Consider the following 21,949-nt stretch of genomic DNA (forward strand, 5'->3'; position numbering starts at 1 on the left):
GAGGCCACCAGACTTGGGTCCTGGGCCAGGGGAGTCTTGTCCACTGAGTCACTGTTACCTGGCACACCCGGCCCTGTGTTAGGGGCTCAAAGGTAGCAATGAAGACTGTCTTGATAACTGTGTGTGCATTAGACTGAGGTAAGGAAAGAGATTAAATTCAAGGGGACTAGTTAAAATGTTATAATCCCCATGTATGAAGTGAGAACCAAATAAAAAATTTATTAATTCATGCATTCAACTTGTATTTAGAACTATTGATAAAAAAGCAATCCCCTTCCTTCCTTCCTTCCTTCCTTCCTTCCTTCCTTCCTTCCTTCCTTCCTTCCTTCCTTCCTTCCTTCTTTCCTTCCTTCCTTCGCCTTCCTATCCTTTCTTCTTTACCAGGCACTGTTCTAGGAGCTGGGGACACAGTGTGAACCAAAGGGACAAGGTCCCCACTCTCACAAGGCTCACAGTCTTGTGAAGGCTGGGGTGCATGAAAAAAAAAAGCCAAATATAATATAAGGCAGAAGTGAAGCAAAAAGGTAGAATCACCAGAATTTATACCAGTGTGTAAGGGAATGGGCTGCTAACAGTGGGCCACATGGCTTCTGGGGTTGATGTCATCCTCAAGCTGACCTACTTCCTAGACGCCAAGGGTCTCAGAGTCCCTCTTACCCGCTTCTCTCTCCCGACCCAGTCTGCACAGTCTGCAATGTGGGGTAACCAAACACCACACGGGGCAGGAGCAACTAGAAACAACTTCCCACGTGCAGACCAAATTCCCACGTGTTCAGAAAGAAGGTGAAATCAACAAACGGATGGCAATTCTACTCTTCATTCATATATTTACTACCTGGTACAACTTACTGCACTTTTATAGACTCAAGAACAATTTGAAATTTCCTTGCATGAACAAAGTGAAATGGAGATATGAATATATCAAAAACCATGTCATTTAAGTTCATCAAGTATTATATGATTTTAACTTTTCAAGGAAACGAAACTTAACTGTCCAGACAACATTTGGTTTGGAAAGACATACAAATTAATGTACTCACTGGGGGTGAAAGATTAGATGGTGGAAAGGAGCAAGGGTACTAACCTGCTAGTGGGGTTCACACCTGTTTTCCTCCAGGGGCCATTGGACAACGTTTGGAGACATGGTTGGTTGTCACAACTGGAATGGGGGCTGCTGCTGACATCTAGTGGGTAGAGGCCAGGATCCTGCTATTGACTTCCCACCCTCCCCAACAAAGGATTATCCAGTGCAAATGTCTCTGCTGAGAATGCCTACACCGAAGACAACGAGCAAAGTAAAAAACCCACATACAGCAATGGAGAATGTGGCCATGTAAGCTGTGGGCTTCAGGTCTTCCACGTCATGTTCAAGTGACAGGGTGATAAAAATGCCACCTCTAAGTAAGTAAACACTGAACTGTCTTCTACACACTCTACCACAATGGGCCATTCTTTTATACGAGCAAACACGCTGGAAGTTTCTAAAATAGTGTGTCCTGGCGGACTTTTAAATGGACGTAACTTTGATATTATTACTTTGGCTGTTAATTAGGATACAATGACTACTTTGTTCTGGCCTCACTGCTGTACACTCCAGGCCCAATTAGTACTGACTAATGGCGCCATGAAAAATAACTACGACCATGTGCCGCAACTTCCACACGCTCTCTCTGTTTTTCTCCGCCAGCTATTCTACCTGACTGGTAAAACCGAAGAACACTGCTAATCCCCATAACTGTATCGTCTCCTCTCACAGGAAGCATGAGGACTCGGCTTAAAGAGCTGTCAGTCCTGAGAATCACATACTTGCCATAGGTTGCCATATTTAAAACCAGCAGAGTGCAAGCATCTTGCTGTTGGAAGCAGTCAAAAAAGACTCCAAACCCGCTAAGGCTGAGAAGCAGGGGGGAAAACACCAGTGGGTTGACTCCGTGAGCGAGATAAATTCCCATGAAGTTAATTACTCACAGCGTGAAAGTAACTGAGCTAGCAAATCAACTTTTCTAGACACGGACCAGTGGGATAAAGAAGACAGAGATGAGGAACAGGACCTAGTGAACAGGTTTAACCGGAAAGTTTCCCGGTGACACTGTTAGCATTAGGACCTGTAGACCAAGGAGCTTCCTTGTACCAAATCTACGTGAGAAACTCCATCTGTTAGAGAACACGCAATGAAAAGGAGGACGGAGTAAGTGTTCTTCACTCTGTTTTAAAATAATGTGTGGCAGGTGAGATTTCCCTAGATTGCTCTTGCATGTGCCAACCAGTCTTTTTAAACGGGCTCTTACCCCACCCAGCCAACAAACCCATCCAATCATCCACGCAAATGCTGAGCACCCACTAGGTGCGAGGGCCAGCTCTATGAAGCCTGCATCCCTGTTCCATGGAGTTTACCTACCTACCTGGACCTCAGCTAGGGTTGCAGCTGTTTCAGGCATCTAAATGCTTTGTGCAAATAAAATGACAACATTAAGGAAAGCAAAAGTGTATGACGGAAGTGCATAGGAAATACCAGGTCAATTGACATGCCATATGTTCCCTACCTGCATGGTTTGTTTTTGTTTAAAAAGCTAAGTTATCATGTGGTATTATTTCTTATAGTTATAACTCCTACCTCTACATCTTTAGATTTCCTCTCACAGCTGATCTTATCTCTGCTTCCTTAACCTGTCTCCACAGACTTTACTTTGCACACTCTCCCTACACTTCCACTGTCTCCCATCACTACCCTTTCCAAACTGGCTCCACGTTCTAAGTCTACCCATTCCCACACCCCACAGAGGGAATGCCGATCCGGGGGAGATGCAATTATCAGACTGCAAGATGGGTTTAGTCTTTCATTCAGGAAATATTGATTAAGTAGCTTCCATGTGCCAAACACTGCCAAGAGGTAAGCAAATCGGACACAGAGCCTGCCTGGACAAACTTGCGACCTTTAGGAGTAGCCAGACCAGCAGCTGCAGAAATAAATAACAACTGTGGTAAGTGCTGTTACAGTAAAATACAGGAGGAATGCTGGGAGAGAGCAGGGACCCCACTGGGCTGGCCAGTGCTGTATTTCAGAGTCCACCAGGCAAAGTGTGCAGGTGGAAATTCTAGGCAGAGGAAACAGCACATACAAAACCTGCCACTTTTAGGAATTGAAAAGGGGGCTTTGCCTGATAATAAGGACCCCCCCTCAGTGATTCAGAGAGGGGACAAAGCCCCCATCACACAGGGCCCCTGGAGTCAGGTTGGCTATTGAAAGGTTCTAAGCAAGGGAGTGAAACGATCAAATTTGAATTTTAATAAGACTGCTCTGGCTACGTGCTGGAGTTTGCATTAAGGTTCTCTTCAGTGTCCCCCATTTGGTTTTCCATGAATTGTTCAAGTCCCCATGAATTTTTCTCTAGGTGTCAAAAATTCCTTTGCACCAGATGAGTTTTATTGATTTTAGCCGTAGTGTTAAAACCACCAGGAGGTACAGCCTGGCTGAATCTGGGATGCCCTGTGGTGTGGTCTACACCTTCCCCAAAATACTGAAGGGGAGACTGGGAAGGCCCGAGACATCTGCGATTCTCAGGGCCGAGCTGGAGCCCAGGGCTCTGTCCATGACCTCTTCCTGCCAACAAAAAAGAAAATATTTTTCTAAAGGATGACTCACTGCAGAGCAAAATGATGAGATTTCCCTTTCTGAAGGTCATTAAAGCATGATAAACCTAACCGGGAAGGGACAAGTGTGGCATGCGTGAGGGCAGGAAGGAAGACAAGGGGGCATTTTAGGGAAGGCGCGCTCTGATTGAGCAGGTTGAGGGGCAGAGTGCAAACCTGCTCCATATTTGAAACTGGGATGGGAATAGCAGGGACTGAAAATGTCTGTGAAGCAAACAACACGGACCCTGGCAGCCAGCAAGTGTCTCCGTGGAGGAGGGAGAGACAAGGGGCGGCTGCCAACTCTTAGTGCTCCCGGGTCTTGTCCTTACTCCTCTGCCCACATCTGACAAGGCTGATTTACCCATCAGGGAAGGACGGCTAAAGACAGAGGACAGGGCCTGGGGGGCAGCTAAGACTTCTACCCAGTAGGAGGTCTCTGGCCAGCTGAATTTCAAGGTGGCTTCCCTCTGGAGTCACCTGAGTGTTACTATCTGCCTGCCTTGCAAGGACCTTGCTGTGGGTGACCCTGACAGTCTGCGTTACATGTGTGATCCAGAACTCAGACGACATATGCTGCCTGCCAGTTGTTATTCTCGGTCGTCAGCGCACGTCGCATTAGCTATTTATTTAAGACAGTGTCAGGAGTCTATTTGGCTCAGAAACTCTCTTTTGGGCTCTCACTGTCCAAATGTGGAATAATTTGAGCATCAAACTAATATGGTCAACGACAGTAATAGATTACAACCCAGTGAGCAAATTAGGTATCTTGAGTTGATAACGTTATAATAAATACAGTAGTGTGCCAACTAATAAATAATGAAGGAATTGTGGAAACAGAAACCACCATTTAACAACCATTATAACAATGGTTGATTCATGCAGGGATGATGAATGCACACTAAGGCTAGTGGGTAGAGACTGCCTACTTAAGAAGAAGATATTGATTGGTTTGGCCTCAGAATACCTCCCCCACAAAATACTTATCAATCCCAAAGGGAAACGTGGTGACTCTCAGTATAGAAAGCTGACGGATAACCACCTGGACCAGGTGATCGAGGCTATAGCATCACGTGCCCTGGATGTCATGCTCTGAGAAGAGCACAGCATCATGGCTGTGGTGTTCCTGCTTGGAAGGCATGGCCTGAGTCTAGAAACACTGATGGGATTCTACTTAAAAAATATCCTACAAAGTAGCGGGTGTCTCTTTTTAAACTGCCAAGGTCATGAAAGAAAGGGAAGGTTAGGCTGAGACCTGTCTACATTGAAGGGGATCAGAGATGTGACAGATATACCACATGCACGTATGCACACATAGATGCAAAAACGATGGAGCAAATGTGGTAAACTGTTACCCACTGGGGAATCTGAATCATAGCAGCTATTTAAAGACAGGTCAGGCATCTATTTGGCTCAGAAACTGTCTTTTGGGATCTTGCTGTTCAAATCTGGGATAATTTGAGCATCAAAGTAACAATGTTAATCAGTGTGTGTGTGTGAGGCACACACATTCACATGAACAACTGTAAACGTCCATGTGCCCCGCCCTGTATGTAAAACCTGCCTTCACTGTGCCGGCAGTGTCTCTGGGGTACATGAGTGCAGTCAGCCAGTCACCAGGGAGCACAGCCAACACTCCACTGTTGCTCAGATGTCAGAAAAGCAGCTTTAAAAAAAACACAAAAAAAACCATGGGCTGATGTCTCTGGTCTCCAGTATTACGTATTCTTTGAGGAACTTTACATTTGTTTGAGGTATTCTTGTAAACTTGTAGAGCTTCTCAATTATTAATCTTGCAGACTGATGTGCCAGGAGCCCCCTTAGAGAGAATGCAGTCTGAAAGATCCTTTCTGTGGCATTAAAAGTCTTCAACGATTTAGCCCCAGTCCAGCTCTTCCCCGTTTCCTCCCCATCCTGAGCCTCAGTCCACCGGAGCGACTTGCAAGCCTTTCTGCCTTTGCTAATCCTGTTTCCTCTACCAGCACACACGCCCTTCCCCAGCCTCTGCCACCTGTCAGAATTGGCTGTATCCACCTTAGGGCCCATCCTTTGTAAAGTCTTCACTTACCTCCAACTGCTCTGTTCTGGGAAGAACTGGGTCCCTCCTTCCCTCCATTCTCCTAAAACTTTGCCTACACTTACGGACACGTGTTATAGTTAGCAGGCACATGACTGCCTTCCCCTAACAGACTACAGGCATCTTGGGGGCAGGAACCACGCATATTTATTTCTCTATCCCTTACCGCATAGCATGTGCTTGGCACACAGCATGTTCAATGTTTGTTGAAATGTAAACTCCCATGTCTAGGCACGTACCGATTAATAAGTGTGGTGGAGAAAGAGTGTAATGATTAAAATCAGACACTCCAGCGCCAGACTGCCTCAGTTTGAATCCTGGCTTTGCCACTTTCCAGCTGTTGGCAAGACAGATTCTTCCCCAGTGGTGCAGGTGGGAAAAACAATGACCTGCTTCGCAGTCCTGCTGTGGACCACTGAGAAGGATGCCTACTGTCCACTACTATTGGACCACTCTGTAGTCTGGTGACGCTTATGGCCCTGGCATCCCAAGATGATCCAGAACTCTCCTCCCTCCACCCTGGCCTGCACCCCGCTACTGGCCTCCTGAGAAGGTAAAGTTTGAAGTGTTGAAACGTTTATTCCAAATCAATTGGGTTTACTAAACTCTTGAGGTCTAAGTTGGCTTCTGCCTCCCAGAGTGGATGAGGGGGATGCTGCGGGGCCTGCAGGAGACTGTGCCTGTGCACGAGGGTACTCACTAGGCCCAGGGACAGTGCGGTGCTGGAGCTGGTCAGGCACAGAGAGTGATCGAGGCTATAGCATCAATTAGGCACTGGAAGGAGGCAAAATAAAACTAAGAAGTAGGCAAACGTCCTCCAACCTTTAAAAGTATTACTATGGCCCAAGTTAAAATATTTCCTTGTCACAGTAAGAGGACAAAGGGAGGCACTGATGTTTCTGAACAACCTCATTCTCGTACCTCTACCAAAGTCATAGGAGTAAAGCGTTCTTTAACACAATGCAGAGGCGTGTGCCTTAGACCCAAGGGGCACCTTCCCATCCAGCCAGAATGGCTGCCTAAATAGGGGGGTGGGGTGCGTAATTCTTTTTTGTATTGTTGTTAACACTCACCTGAGGATATTTTTTCCCATTGATTTTTAGAGAGAATGAAAGGGAGGGAGGAAGGGGGAGAGAGAAAAAAAAACATCAATGTGAGACACATCCATTGGTTGCCTCTGGCATGGGCCCCGACCAGGGACGGGGAACAAACCTGTAACCAAGGTATGTGCCCTTGACCGGGAAATCGAACCTGCAACCCATTGGTTTGTAGGCTGATGTTCTAACCACTGAGAAACACTGGCCAGGGTGGAGGTATAATTCTTTTCATAACACAAGAACAGGAGCTGTCAATATCTCCCAGTCCACACACACGCAAGGGGAAGCAGGAATCTGGAATCGCTCCCTGCCGCAGTTAGGTCTGTATGTGTGAAATGAGGGGGTTGGTGGGACTCGGTGATTTCCAAAGGCTGCTTCCAGCCTGTGACTCTGACTGCACATTGCACAAAACTTCCTAACACCTCATGCTATGTGATCGAGCGAGGACAGAAGTTAATTGCAGCAGCTGTCAGACCAGATGTGCAGGCGGGCAGTGCCCCTGGCCTTGCTCTCTTCCCAGGCCATTTCACAGCACCTTTCCAGTTGCACCACCACACCTGGCACCAGCTCAGGTTCCCCACATGCCACTTCCCTTTGCGGTATCACCGGTTCTACTCAGGGCGTGTCTGAGGCGTCCAGAAGCCAGGCTGCAGGTGAGCGGTTGCGAGGGAAGGAAGTGGAAAGAGTTGCTGCTCCTGGGAATGGAACGGGCTGTGCCTTAATAAAGGGTGCATGACATTAAGGAGGCCCGGGACATTACACTAAGGTGCATTCTATTACAGAGGCCCCGAGGTTTACACAGTGGCCCTCATCTCCAGGGTTCAGTGTCAACCACAAGATGCAGTGACTCTTAACCCCAAATCTGTCTGAAATAGCCAAGACGCCAGTCTTCAGTGCTTGCCCTTCGCCAGCTTAGGCAGTGCTGCTCTTCGAGGCCCACTGTCTAATTTAAAAAGCTATTGCTGAAACAGAGCCCGGATGTTCATGCCTGCATCCAAGAGAACCAGCTCGGGCACTAGATTCTATTCTCCAAACGTTCTTTAAAAATAGCACGTTGCTCTCCCTGGCGGGTGTGGCACAGTTGGTTGGAGCGCTGTCCCGTACACCGAAAGGTTGTGGGTTAGACTCTAGAGCAGGGCACATACCTAGGTGGTGGGTTCGATCCCAGGTTGGGGCGCATACAGGAGGCAAAAGGTTGATGTTTCTCTCTCTCCTTTCCTCTCTCTCTAAATCAATAAACATATCCTGGGGTGAGGGTTAAAATGTAAACTTACATAAAATAACAATGCTGCTCTAAGCATAAAGAGGAAAATGTGCCAGTTCAAAGGGTGATTGTTGACGAGCTGAGAAGAAGCATAAACTTGGACTTTGGGACAGAAAGGGCTTTTCTAACACAACAGACACAAACCAGGGAGGGGTTGAGGGAGGCTGGAGTAACTGTATGACTCTCGGCCCTTACTTTGTTTTATAGTGTTTATAAAAGAGAAAGAAACCAGCTTTAAAAGCACACTGAGCAGTTCCTATTAGAAAAACCGAGCTGAAAACAAATGACCAAAAATGGATTTAGCAACAAAAAGGGAAACTCTGGAATTTAATTAAACCATAAATTCAAAAACTCAAGCCTTAGCATACAGTACAACCTTTCACTCCTGCAACAATGATGGCTTTATGGTAAAGCCCCAGCCAAAGCTGAAATTTTCACTGAACCAAAAATCAAGCTCTGAGTGATCCTTCCCGGCTTGTTAATCGGAGCAAATACTTTACATAACATGCGGAGCCTGCGTTTCTATCCCACCAACACCCACCGGGAACGGTGCACTGTCCTCCTGGTCTTTATTGGAGCTTTCCTACTTACCCACCGAGAAACAAAATAACTGATTTTCAGCAAGCAGGAAGCCAAGTCTCAGGCATGCCTCCCTCGGCATTAAAGGGACTACACACATGGGCAGGCAAAGGGCCCAGGAGCGGCTGCCCAGAATTTATTTATACCCATTTGGAATTTCCTGACTAACCAGCAGCCTCCTGCTGGCCACGGGTTTAATTCCAGGAGGCTGGGCGTCAGTGAGACAGCAAAAACTACCCAAGAACGAAACTGCTAGGGAGGATCTTAACAACACAAGAGGTGAAGACAGACCTCTCTCTCCCATGCCCCTTCTGAGCGTCCAAACAAACTATCCTCCATGAAACGCTAACCTAGAAATGCAGCTGTGGACCTGCTCATTCTAGGAAGGACTTAGAAAGGCAGCAAATGTTTCCATAGCTCCCCCTGCCTCCTCCTCCCCCCCCCCCCACACTCCCCCGCCAAAGCCTCCAGGGCTGAGCAGGCTCCCTGCTATAATCCCAGCCCTGGCTCAGCAGCCCTCTTATGAAGGAAATGATTCAGTGTAATGCTGAGCCCAGGCTGGGCTGGAGGCAAGTGGTTCCTTTCCTTGGTGTATTTTTATTTAATGCAGCATGCAATTTGAAGGCTAAAAACACTCCCATTTGTAAACCACACACCCAAACCTTTTTTTGTTGTTGTTCCCTTAAACATTTTTACCCAAATTAGACCACGTGACTTTCTAAGACACAGAATTCGTTCCCCCCAAAAATGCATTCTGTTTTAGGGTGATCATATATTTGAGCAACCTTTGGTTTCTGTTTAAAAAGTGAAAGGATGATATGTCCCTCTAATGATTTTATTTCAATTCACCACCTTTAAAAAATGAGAAAGAAAAGTTTCTTTTAAACCGTTCGTCACCTATGCCTAAATACACTGGGTATAAGTGAATGGAGAGGAAGAGATTTACAGAATTTTCTCTACAGGACAAACAAGCAAAGCCAGTTCTAAACAATAAAGCAGAGATTACCAAAGATTAGGGATGGCTCTAAATGGCCTGCTTTGTAAAGTTCAAAACAGGAGAAAGGCGAAGTTTTCAAGAGCCCACACTGCATTTGCCTCCTTTGACTGGTTCAGTTTTGGTGTCTGCTCCCTCCCCACATCACTCCGTTCATCTGCTCCTTCCATTCTCCCAGCCCACATCTGGGGGCTGGATACTTTAAGGGATTCTCTTTGGCACAGACGTTTTTCTGTGTGAAGCTACAAAGATTAAACTTTTGAAAGATGATGTGGGACTCGCTGAGGTTTGTTTTACGCAAAACAAACAAACTGACTGAAAGGGAAATAACAAGCCAAGAACACAGCTTCCAGTGGCAGATACTTTGAAATACAGGGTCGAAATAATTCCAAATTATGTTACCCAATACCTCCAGCATCAGAGATCTGAGTTAGGCCTATTCTTATGTTTTTGGGGGACTTCAGAAAACTTTATGGAGCTATTTACATATCATAAAACTCACCCATTTTAAGTGTACTGTTCGGTGAGTTTTAGTGAATGTATATACCGTTGTGCATCTAACACCACAATCCAGTTGTAGAAAACATCCATCATCCTTAAAGCTATCCTCGGGTTTGTTTTATCATTTGCTTTTAACAGGTAATTTTTCTTCTCTGTGCTTTTGAAGAAAGCCTGGTATTATTTAGTCACATTAGTATTGTCCCAACTAGATGTTAATATCAAAAGTCTTGTTCTTAAGAATTAAACTGAGGAAAGCAACAGAATGTAGTATTTCTTAATCCTGCAAAGCAAAAATATCCTGCTACGTTTTTATTTTCTTTTATATTGTGTTCTGGCAAGAATAGAGCTTACTCTACAAAGCAGCTGAAGGTAATTATCTCGCATGTGTGCTTCTATGAAGGCAGGTCTAGCAGAAAAAGTCATTGTATGCAAATAAGTCTCTAGTCCTCTGATAGAATTAAAAATGGGAGAGTCACAAAGGTTCCCATTGTAGTGGCAAAGGCACACCTGTCTGCCTTTCCTCTCTCTTAATTTATGTACAAAAGAAGAAGCCAAATGCAGTCTGGGAGGATGAAGATGTACTCAAGGCTTTTCCTCGGATAGGTGGAGAGTAGGCAGAAAAGATGACTCCCAGTGAGAAGGGCAATGGGCCGTGGACAAAAGACTTCTGTTTCCCCGGCTGGCTGAGGGAGTGCATTGACAGTCTTCCCAGGAGGGTGGCTGCAGAGGGCTGAGCCTGCAATCAGGCATACCTGAGCCTGTGTTTCTTCTACACTTACTTAACAGGATTACTGCAGCAAGGTCTTTCTCCAGAGGGCCTGACCCCAGGTCTGGAGATAAAGCCAAAATCAAATGAACACTTGGAGTGTGGGTGAATTTCCCGCCAAAATATAAGATGGCTCTGTCTTTTGGTTTTGTTCCATCCACCAAAAGGGTGGATTACAAACAAATATTTGGTAATACGCAGTTACAATCGGCCCGAGTTTACACGTTTCCCGCACTCCACCGCAAATCTATATGAACCGAGTTAAAGACGGCTCCCTCGGAGTACGCGCAATTCACGCGAGCCGACTTAACTCGTTTCCCGCACTCCAAGTGTGAAGTATTGACTGGTAACAATGAATTCTATTTTGGACATTTTAAGATGCATATATCCTGACATGCCCTGAATTTACCTTCCTCCTCCTCTCCTTGATTTCTTACCACCTTCCCAGTCTCAGAGCCACAGCACAAATGCACCTGGGTTATCAGTCTCACAACAGTCTCCTTGCCCCCATCTCTCCCCACCATGCACTGCGCACAATTCTTCTTGACCGCACTGCTCCAAGTGTGTCAAACATTTACAGGAACTCGTTTAATCTTCACAACAACCCTATGATTGTCGGCAGTTCACAGGTGAAACTCATGTCATCCATGTTGCTACTCTACTGCCCCCGCCTACTCGACTGCTGTATTAATGCTACACTGCACTGAAAAGCCACATTCTAACACCAAGCACATTCTTTCCTGTAGCCCTTAAGAGGGCAAAGCAAGCTGGGGAAGGGGAGGGGAGCTGACATTTCTGGTGGATGGTGTTTCAATGCTTTTGCTTGTACCTTTCCTTCCCCTTCTGATGTACACCCCACACCGGTGGTCGGCAAACTCATTCGTCAACAGAGCCAAATAACAACAGTACAACGACTGAAATTTCTTTTGAGAGCCAGATTGTTTAAACTTAAACTATATAGGCAGGTACACTGTTATTAAGTTAATTAGGGTACTCCTAAGGCTTAGGAAGAGCCACACTCAAGGGGCCAAAGAGCCGCATGTGGCTCGCGAGCTGCAGTTTGCCGACCACGGCCCCACACCAAACCTCCTCGGACAAAGTATTTCTAGTTTGCAAGGATCAGCTAAAATATCGGTTCTGCCTGCAGTTGTCTCATCTTCCCAGCCTCCTCTGCAGCCAGGCTCTCAGAGGAGCTTGTTTTTCCCCCTGTTCCAATCTGTGCACACACCTTACATTCCTACAAACTTACAGGAGCTTTGTGCTTTTCATCTCAACCACAGCTGTGCCCCGGCACTGCAGGTGCCCAGGACGCATTCGGTCAATTTAATTCCTTCCTGAGGAGCCAAACTTGGAGTATTTCCTTTGAAAGAGCTGCATGAAAATGTCAAGGACTCTGAGCCCAGGTCCTCACTTTACAGCTGAGGCAGGACAATGGGTGATGGGACTAACATCACCTTTGCTGGAACCTCCCAGAGCAAGCATGTCAGTGCCACAAGTTCTCAACCCCGCCGCGCAATCAAAGGGCCTGGGCTGTTTCTAAAAATGCCGAGTCACCCTCCCACTCCCACCTCAATGAATCAGCATCTCCTGGGGTGGGACCAGAGGCATCAGCAAGTTTAGAAGCTCCCCAGATGAGTCTATGCCACAGCCTGGGATGAGAAACTGGGCTAGAAATCAAGCAAAATCTGAAACTCAAAGTGTGCTCTTCCTTTAGGCTAAAAAGAAGCTGAGAGCCAAATTGGGGGCAGCCCTTCAAGCAATTCCAGTAACTTCAGAGTCCAGATCACAAGTTCAAATACCTTTAGAGTCCAGGCCAGCAACGGAAAGGAAGAGGTCTGGGGGGGGGGGGCGGTTATTGCGGGAGACCAGACAGTCCCTGTCCTCTCCAGTTGCCTGTGGACCAATGGAAATACACCCCAGTGATGTGCCAGATCTTTTGACTTTTCAAGAGAAGCTGAAGAAATCGGTATTTTTATATGAAACTGCCTAATTTAAAAAACTTTGACAATTGATGGGGGGAAAAACTATATTTATCAATAAATAACATAATAAAGTAAAAAAAAAATTGGGGGCAATTTTAAAAAAGCTTTGAGTTGGTCAAACAGAACATGCTCCCAGGCCTCCGTGTGGCGCCCAGCAAGGACTTCCCGGTATTCATTTGGGATCCAATTTCATTCCTGTTCCCATCCCTTTTCTTTTCCCACTTTCTAAGTGGCCAACTTTTTCTCATTTTATATTGCAAGAGTCCTTGTTGGAACAAGCTATAACAAATTAGAAAACAATTTTAATTCTGGTGCATATTAACTTAATTGCTTATGTTTAAATTTAGCTCTTTTACTACTAAGATGTTAAAAGAGAAAAAAACTCATGGATACAGAGAACAGTGGAGTGATTGCAGAGGTGGGTGGGTGGAGGTGAAAGAGGGCAGGGGGGGATAAATGGTGATATAAAAATATATATAAAATAAAGATAAATAAATAAATAAATAAATAAATACAAAGGCAACAATCAAAGCAACAGTCCAGGATCCCTTGCACCATTTCTCTCACAGGTAAACTGGATGTGCAAAATCCTGATTTATAAGCCTACCTGTAAGAAATCATCTTAAAAAGAAACAGATTGAAGGCAAGATGCTGTTATCACTTTTAACGGGGGCCTGAGTTATTTCTGCTGTATTTGAGACTTCTTCCCAACCCCTAAAGAATTCAAATACCTTATGAGCTACTTTACCCATCTTTTCTCAGACTGTGATGGGGTGTGACACCAAAAGCTGGGCGCCTAAGGAAACCACGGTGAGGGAGAAAAGCGGGCGTAGTTCCTTTCCATGTCACCACAGCTGCTTCTCCACCCACATCCACCAAAGCCCAAGGGACTGTCAGGACTTGAAGGGATTACGAGGACAGGTCCAGCAAGGGCTCCCAGCTCTCTCTTGCCCCGTGAGGTGTGTACAGTGTTGGGTGTTGGAAGAGGACTGACTCCTCCTGTGTGGGACAGGGATTAGAAGGATCTGCTCCTACAGCCGAATGCAAGGGGAGATTTTCCCAGGAGAGGCCACAATCAACATGAGGAGGGTGTGTGCCCCGTGGAGGTGTGCCATTCCACTCAGGAGAGTGAAATTAGGAAGAGGATGCTGCGGAAGATGGGCCTATCTTAAAAGGCCAGAAAACGTCCTCTTTCTTCATTATACCCTACTCAACCAAGTGCATTTCCCCACACGTATTTGAGCCTTAACACTGGAGTCACAATGAATTCATATACATTAGGCTTCCTTTTCAGTCTAGTCTGGGTTGCCCCAGGAATATTACTTTCATCCAATTTAAACAAGAGACTGTCACGCAATATGCTTTCATCTTGAGATTTAAAATCAACATTTAAAAAAGTCAAACGGCCCTAGCCGGTTTGGCTCAGAGGACTGAAGGGTCCCAGGTTCGATTCCGGCCAAGGGCACATGCCCGGGTTGTGAGCTCGATCCCCAGAAGGGGGCGTGCAGGAGGCAGCCGATCAATGATTCTCTCATCACTGATGTTTCTATCTCTCTCTCCCTCTCCCTTCCTCTCTGAAATCAATAAAATTAAAATAAAATAAAAGGTCAAACGACAAAATTAACTGAAGCACAAAACCAAATAAGGGAATTAAAACTTTAAATTAGATTGCCACAAAGACTATGAAGGCTGTAAATAATCAGTGATGATAAGGACAGTTCTTCTCATCTCAAAGGGCTGACAGACCTGCAGAGACCTTCCCAAGAAAACGGTGGCAGAGAAGGAAGGTAGACCAACCGGCCACACTCCCACCTGAGAGCTCACCAACTCAGGTCCTCATCCAGTTTCAACCAGCCACCAAACCAGACTAGATACTAGGCCTGGGACAAAAGAAACCGACCAGGGTCCCACCTCCTCTCTCCCTGGTTGGGTTGCTAACAAGCAGAGAAAGGAGAAAGGAGAGAGGCCATGAAAGAACTTTCCAAATGGCCTGTGACAATAACCCTCCCTGGACAACCACATTATATCAGGTCACCTCTCCCTGGAACCCAAAGCATCTAACAGACACTATCACTGTAAGCCTCCCTAGAGTACGTGATGGGAAGAAGGCAGATACCAAAACCTCCACTTAGAGGAAGAAGCAAGCAAGCACGTGTGTGTGACACAGTGAGAGCCGCCTGTTCATCCAGGCGGGGAGAAAACTGCAAAGGGCATAACAATATAAGACTGGCAACTGGCAGGGCTCAATCCCAGATTCGTAAGTAGGCACTGTCCGGCATTTTGCTCTGTATCAGATGCCCAGCATTCTGCCAGCACAAAGCCGGTGTGCTGCAAGTACCTGCTGAACACAGAGCATGTTGACTCTATGCTCAGCACTATGCAAGCCACGATGGGCACACCGAGATGGAGATGACACGGAATCCTGCCTCACAAGACCTCAAAGCCTACATATTCGTGAGGTACACAACCATAACTCTTACCTAAAAGCAAGTGATGACAACTACTTAATAGAGTGCAAAGCTCCCTGGGAATAATGAAGAGGAAGGGTGACTTTCCATTGGGAGTATCTGAGAACACCTGTTGGAGAAGGTTAAGAGAAGAAGCAGGTCTTGACGGACAAGAAGGGCTTATATTAATAGGTAAGGGAAAGACGTGCAGAGGAAGAGAACAGTGCTCTGAGCAAAGCCACTGAGAGAGGAACAGGACAGAGTGGGACTGGGGAACGGCAGCTGGGAGGGTGCAGGGGACCACACCTCTTTCATAGCTCTTTGGACAGACCTGGTGTCTTGCTACTTGGAGCCGTGGAAGCTTGAAAGGCTCACCATGATTTCTGCATTCACGAGGACGGGAGAGACAGAAATAGACCCTGGATGCTATCAAAATAAGGCCAAAACCAACAGCTCAGAGTTAAGAGAAGGGAACAGAGATTAAAGTGAGTGAAAGATAAAATGGTTGGAGAGAGAGAAAAAATAACAAAAGTATAGAAAGCTGGATGATCCTTAATCTATCCTTAGCAAAACAAAATCACAAAGCAGTGAGAATGAGGCAAAGACAGACCAACTTTCGCAGGCCCTGAGGACGAGAGCGTTCCACCAGAGGGAAACAGCTGCCTTTACTGCCACACACACGTACGTGCAGTCACTGAAAAGCCAGCTACTGAATGAATGAACTGGCTGAACTGAAGTATTTCTCCCGAGTTCTGAGTTATTCCTCCTGGGAGTCCCCAAATGAGACCCCAATTTAAATGCACCACTCTTTGGGAAGTTTACTTTTTCATCATCCTAGTGTCCAGAAGACAGACCACCAAAGAATAACACCCCAGAGGAAAAGCCCCCGGCTCGGGGTCCCCTCTACCTTTCTGAAGATGTTCTGGTCTTGGGTTTCTTCACTTAAAAGCAGTATCCAGAGGTGGCGTAAGTTCCAGCAGCTTTCTAGTGCCCAAAGAACGTCTGTGCACCCTTCCTCAGAGATCACACTGTGTGTGTGTGTGTGTGTGTGTGTGTGTGTGTGTGTGTGTGTGATGCAGGAGAGTGCAGAAGGCAGTGCTCAGGGTCTGCTGGGATTCCTTACGGGACAGGCTGGCAGAGCTTGTGATGTGACCGCTTCCCCTCACACGGCCAAACAGCTGTCCCTGGGGCAGACGTGGAAAGCGTGGTGCTAATGGAAAAATCTGGTGGCACAGGACTCGGGTGTTTTGCAATGTTTTCCTGTAGGCTGCCGCTGCATTGGTCTGACATGCAAACCATTCCCTCCTCCCCTCCCGGCCTACAGACTTCCAGGTCTCCACCCCGAGTGCTATAAAAACCAGTGTCTCATCGGGCTGATTCACCCCTGGAAGGGGCGGAGTCCTGGTGAGGGTGCATGCTGCATGGAGCCGGCAGGTCTTCTGCCTCCTCTGCCAAGGCCAGAGAAGACAAACCCGTCTTTGTCCTCACAGTCGGAGGGGACCACGCCAAACGGGCTGCCTCAAAAACATGTCCCTGGTGTGCTCCTGATCTGAATAAAGCATCCCAGCCACTGGATCTGAAATGCTGGGGGAAAGGAAATAAAATTGCCGTACCTTGGAGGGTATGTGGAATGAGATGAGGGGATACTGAGAGCAGAGAGAGTGAGTGTGAACTATTTTGGGTGTTAGTTATAAAAACGCCAGCGCTGATGCACACAGACTAAGGTTTTAAAGGTATGAAGCAGCTGGATTATGGATTATTAGAACTGTCACATCTGTCTCCCCTTTTTATATTTCTAGCCTGGGAATATTCTCCCTTTCTTCTTCCAGGAGACTCTTAAATGTGCCTCCCGGAGAGAAACACTCCTAGTGCCTTAGCCTGATGGGCGGTGGATGCCAGAGGAAAGGGCACCAGAACATGGGCAGGGATGGGAAAACCGGGCAGGACAAGCTGAATCAATGTTTTCCCAAACTTATCTGCAAAGCTGATGGGATTTATCAACTAAACCAAACACTGTGAGACTAAATTTAGAGGATCGCATGACTATCTCTTGATGCTACCTAACAGAAATCTCGTCCAAAATATAAAAGACCCCCTTCGAGAGAAAACTTTTCCAAGAAAGTAAAATTGTGAAAAAGAACCTAAAATAATCTCAGTACGTGTGACTATTAACAGCTAATGACTTCCATGAACTATTACTCTAGTACCAGCTCCTGTAAGTAAAGATTCACATGTCAAATTGCAACCACAGCCACAACCTTTGATCCAGCTGGGAGAAATGTCACGGACCACTCAAACGGGGCTTGTCACAAACAGGACGGAGCAAGAGTAGTACAAAGGTTTAACTTGCAGGATAAGAACAAACCCCATGACTCCAACAGCGTGTCCCTTGGCCCAGCTCTCCCACATGTCAACAGTTCTGCTTTTCTACCTGTTGGTTAGAAAGGCCTTCTGAATATTATAGAATATTATTTAACCTGAATTTTCAGCCATGGCTTGCTCCAAGAACTGCTAGGATTAGTCACAGTTGTTTTTTTTCCCAAATCCTCAAAATAGCAGCATGCTTATTATTTTTAAGTTGTGAGATCACAAAGGTTATATATACAAATGGGCCGCGCAGTTTAAAAACTTCTCATTTTCAGGCTTCATAGTGAACTACAACCCCAAAGCAGAACCAGGCTTTGCCTCTAAAACACGAGCATAGTCCTAAAGCATATGGAAATGAGTAAGCCAGTGACAGCTCACTCCGAAAACATCCCGCAGAGAAGCCAGGAGAGGAAAAAGGGAAACACCAATTTATTTTTAATTAGAATTTCGAGACGTGTTGGAATGGCTCTTATCAAATCTGATTTCCTGACTGGGTCTTCCTTGAGGTTTTTATTAGAGAAGTCTCCTCAATGCAATTTTAATTAAAATCTGTTGCCAGAAAAGAGCAAGAATTCACTACTCCTCTGAATTTGGGAACTCTGCTAGTATTTTTCTGCCAGATCAAAACAAACAGCTTTTTTTTTTTAATAGAAAAGGACCCCTGAGCAGAAATCGAGAGCTTCGGTCACTCATTCCCTGAGCCCATACAAACCTTTCTCGGAAACGACACAGAGGAGACGAGCTGGAATTATCCAGCACACAGGAAGAACGCAAACCCTGGAAAAGGAAGCTGGTGAGCTACACTCTGATGGGCTGAGCTGGCTCACCCAAGTCCTTCAAGAAAGAGGGGAAGTGCACAATCAGAAGCCAACGCCAATACTCACGATGGGAAGCCTGTGGGTGAGCAGGCGCAGGACACGCACGTCCTTGGAGGAAGGGCTGTTCTAATCCTCTGCCCCACGATGCAAGCTTAGCGTGACAGCAGCAGCTCAAGTCCTCAACACAGTGGACCTCCCTGTGGGGTTTTCATTTGGTGTTTCTTTCTTTCTTGTTGGCACCCACCAAGCATCTAGGAAGACGTCTCCAACCAGAGGGTGTCTTTGCCTGGCACCTACCCTTCCTATACTTCCTACTCTCGCTGGAAGTACCTGCCTCCGCCTGGCCGGAGAGATAATCACCTGCCTGAAATCAGACGCTTAACCCATTACGACTCGCTCAAGGTCTGGAGCAAGAAAGCGTATCAGGTGAAGCTGGCCTATGGCTTGGATGAAAACCCAAGCCCTGTAAACAGGCAAGCCCCGAGCAGGCAGGGACTCTTGAGAACCCCTGGAGGGGCTGCACGCATCCTGGGGTTTTGTTTAACCAGACAGGCAGGGCACCGAGACCCAGGTCTCCTGTTTGTAGGTAGTCTCGGCATTTCCACCGCTAGGAAATTCAAGGATAACGGCTTCTTACTTAAAAAATGTAACTGTCTTCTCATCCACCATCACGGCGAGAAAATGAATTCTCCCACTGATAAACTTCAGTGTGAAGTTAGCCTTCAATAAACGAACAACGAACAGTTTCTTTTAAAGTTGAAATGCGCAATCTAACGAAATTCAATTATTAAATGCATATAAGATATTAGATATATTTTAATTTGCCTCTCTAAAATAATTCACACTAAGAGAAAATAACTTAGCAACATAACCCCTATCAGGAAGGACATTTTATTCTTAACCATGCGACTTCTGGGTTTTATACATTTTCTGAAATTACATACTCCCCCCCGGATCTGTTTAATCAGAACTTCACGGACACCACACTTCTGATTTTGATGTCAACGGAATGCCGTAAGCAAAGAAAAGAGACTCTCCATATTGAACGTCTGGCTTAGCCATTAACTGTGTGAGCTGGACAAGTCGTGTTTTGTCACCTAAAAGTCGGGCAGGGAGATGGGACAGGTAGAATCTAAAAGACGCCCTCCCTCCTCTAGCTCTCACAGGTCTTTGTTCCACCCTCTCAGCGCTCCCGATCCGCCACTGAACACACCACTGATGGGAGAATGCAAAGCACAAGTAGGAACACACACTGGCTCCTTTTGCACATGGAACCAGGAGACCCCGGAAGGTCATGCCAGCTACCCACAAACCGAAGCAGCCCCGGTTTCTCATCAGCTCACCCTCTGCCTCTGAACCAGCGCCGAGGTGGACGACACGCTGGGGACTCGCCACGGAGAACACACCACCTCTGCTGTGCCCGGAGACTCTCTCCACGGGCGGCCTCAGAAAACACCAGGGTGGTTCCAGCCAGACCAGTCAGTGCAAACTGGTCTTGCACTTGACAAACAGCAGGCAGTTCCTGCTGTCAGGGTCACCGCAGTGGGCTCAGAGTTCTGTTTGAGAAATACTCCTGCCCAGAAAAAATATTTACACAACCGAGAGTGGGCTGCCGGCGTTCCACCTGCGCTGCCAGGAGCCTCTGGCTCCGAGTGACCGGGGGGTACAGTGGCCTTTGTACCTCCTTGAAGATCAGCGTGGAGACAAAGCCTGGAGCCGAGTGACTGACAGGCTCACGCATGAAATGTATTCTATTAATTTAAAATGACAACCGCATTTTCGTGCCATTCAATAAAGACTTTAATAAGTAAATACTGTTATCTGTCTCGGGAGGAAATGTACATATTTAGGCTGTGAAAGAGGGAGAAACAGCAAAAGAGGGCAAAACGGCAAATAAACTAGTAAAGGCAAGTATATTCGCAAAAATAAAAGATGGTGAGGGCAGGCAGAAAAAACCGCTCCATAGAGCTCCTCTACTTGTTTCCTTTAACTGCTGGACTCAGGACAGTAGCACAGCTCCTGCCCCAGTGCCACAGCAACCCTGGCACGACGGCACTGCCGGGTGTTTATTAGATCAGGAGCGCACGGCAGAGGCGGCAGGGGGGCAGTGATGTCCTCTGACATCGGACCTGCACCTTGCAACTTAAAAAGTGTTTTTTATGGCTATTGTTTCATTTTTTTTTCTCACAACAATCCTGTGAAGAAGGCAGGACGGGTATTATTATCTTCATCTGACAAATAAGCTACTTATTATTTGGCTTCTCAAGAGATTCTAAACTCTTAATTAACGTTTCACAACATTAATTAGTGTTTAGAGAGGTATCAATCAGTGCCTCCAGTTTACAACATGATTCAGAAACTCGGGGAAAAATGGACTGTCCCCATCTGAAAAATCTGCAGAAATACAGCAATTTTCCTAACCAAAGACCCCCCTCTCCCATGTACTTCCTAATTATCTATAAGAGAACAGTCACAATCCATTATGATGCTCATTCTCATCACATTAAAAAATGACATTAGGGCCCTAGCTGGTTTGGCTCCGTGGATAGAGCGTAGGCCTGCCGACTGAAGGGTCCTGGGTTTGATTCCGGCCAAGGGCACATGCCCGGGATGCAGGCTCGATCCCTGGTAGGGGGTGTGCAGGAGGCAGCCCATCAATGATTCTCTCTCATCACTGATGTTTCTCTCTCTCTCCCTCTCCCTTCCTCTCTGAAATTAATAAGAACATATTTTTTTAAAAATGCCTTTAGGGTACTCTTAGTGATACTATAATAAAATGTTTTAAATTAATAAAAACAAAACTGCGTCAGTCATCAGAAGTCCAATGAAGGATCTGGTGAAAAGGAGGTACCACTGACAAACGACTGACAGTGACAGGGTGGGCAGGAAGGAAAAAGATGCAACAGGTCAGATTGCCAGGCTTAGCAAATAAACAGAGGACACGCAGTTCAATTTGAACTTCAGGTAAACAAAATACTTCTACAGACTCTGTCCACAGAAAACCTCAACTTCCCCTCGAAGATAAGATTCTTTCTGCCTGTTTTGTTCACTGCTGTGTCCCCAGTGCACAGAACAATGCCTGGCACGTGGTAGGTGCTGAGTGATATTATCCATATCGATTAAGCGAGGTGGTATGGGCATGGGTGCTTGCTATGTAACTAACCTCTACCCATTTTGTATGTCGGAAATGGATCCTAATAAATTTTACAAATTACAGTATTAACTAACTGCTCTTACTTTCAAATCAGCACCTTTTATCCAGTCTAACTGAAGGACACACTGGGGAAGTCAGAATATAAAAGGACTTGTGACTCGTCCCTTACCCAACTGCAGCTCTAAGCAGGGACCTGAACGTGGGATGATCAGTCATCAGATGGCTTTGCAGCCGAGGGCGCGGTGTGGCCAGGTGGTGTTTTTTTTCAGCTGC

General features: G+C 46.3%; 1 protein-coding gene and 1 long non-coding RNA gene across 11 annotated transcripts in view; one reads left to right on the top strand and one right to left on the bottom strand.

Moving 5' to 3' along the window:
• The window catches only part of KANK1 (KN motif and ankyrin repeat domains 1), a 169,305-nt gene that overhangs the window by 37,888 nt on the left and 109,468 nt on the right, over positions 1-21,949 (bottom strand). The window contains exon 1 of one of the 10 annotated variants that reach the window (XR_002832193.1): positions 16,461-16,611. The exons of 8 other annotated variants lie outside the window; for them this stretch is intronic. The gene's annotated coding sequence lies outside the window, so the exon portion shown is untranslated. Of the gene's footprint in view, positions 1-16,244; positions 16,612-21,949 lie in introns of those variants that run through there. One more of the 10 variants, XR_002832194.1, reaches the window with a different exon arrangement.
• LOC111828355 lies at positions 15,073-20,334 on the top strand. Its single transcript, XR_002832197.1, has 2 exons — positions 15,073-15,349; positions 18,356-20,334. It is a non-coding gene; the product is annotated as an uncharacterized LOC111828355 (long non-coding RNA).

This window comes from Myotis lucifugus, unplaced genomic scaffold (assembly GCF_000147115.1).
Source record: "Myotis lucifugus unplaced genomic scaffold, Myoluc2.0 scaffold_337, whole genome shotgun sequence".
Classification (NCBI taxonomy): domain Eukaryota; kingdom Metazoa; phylum Chordata; class Mammalia; order Chiroptera; family Vespertilionidae; genus Myotis; species Myotis lucifugus.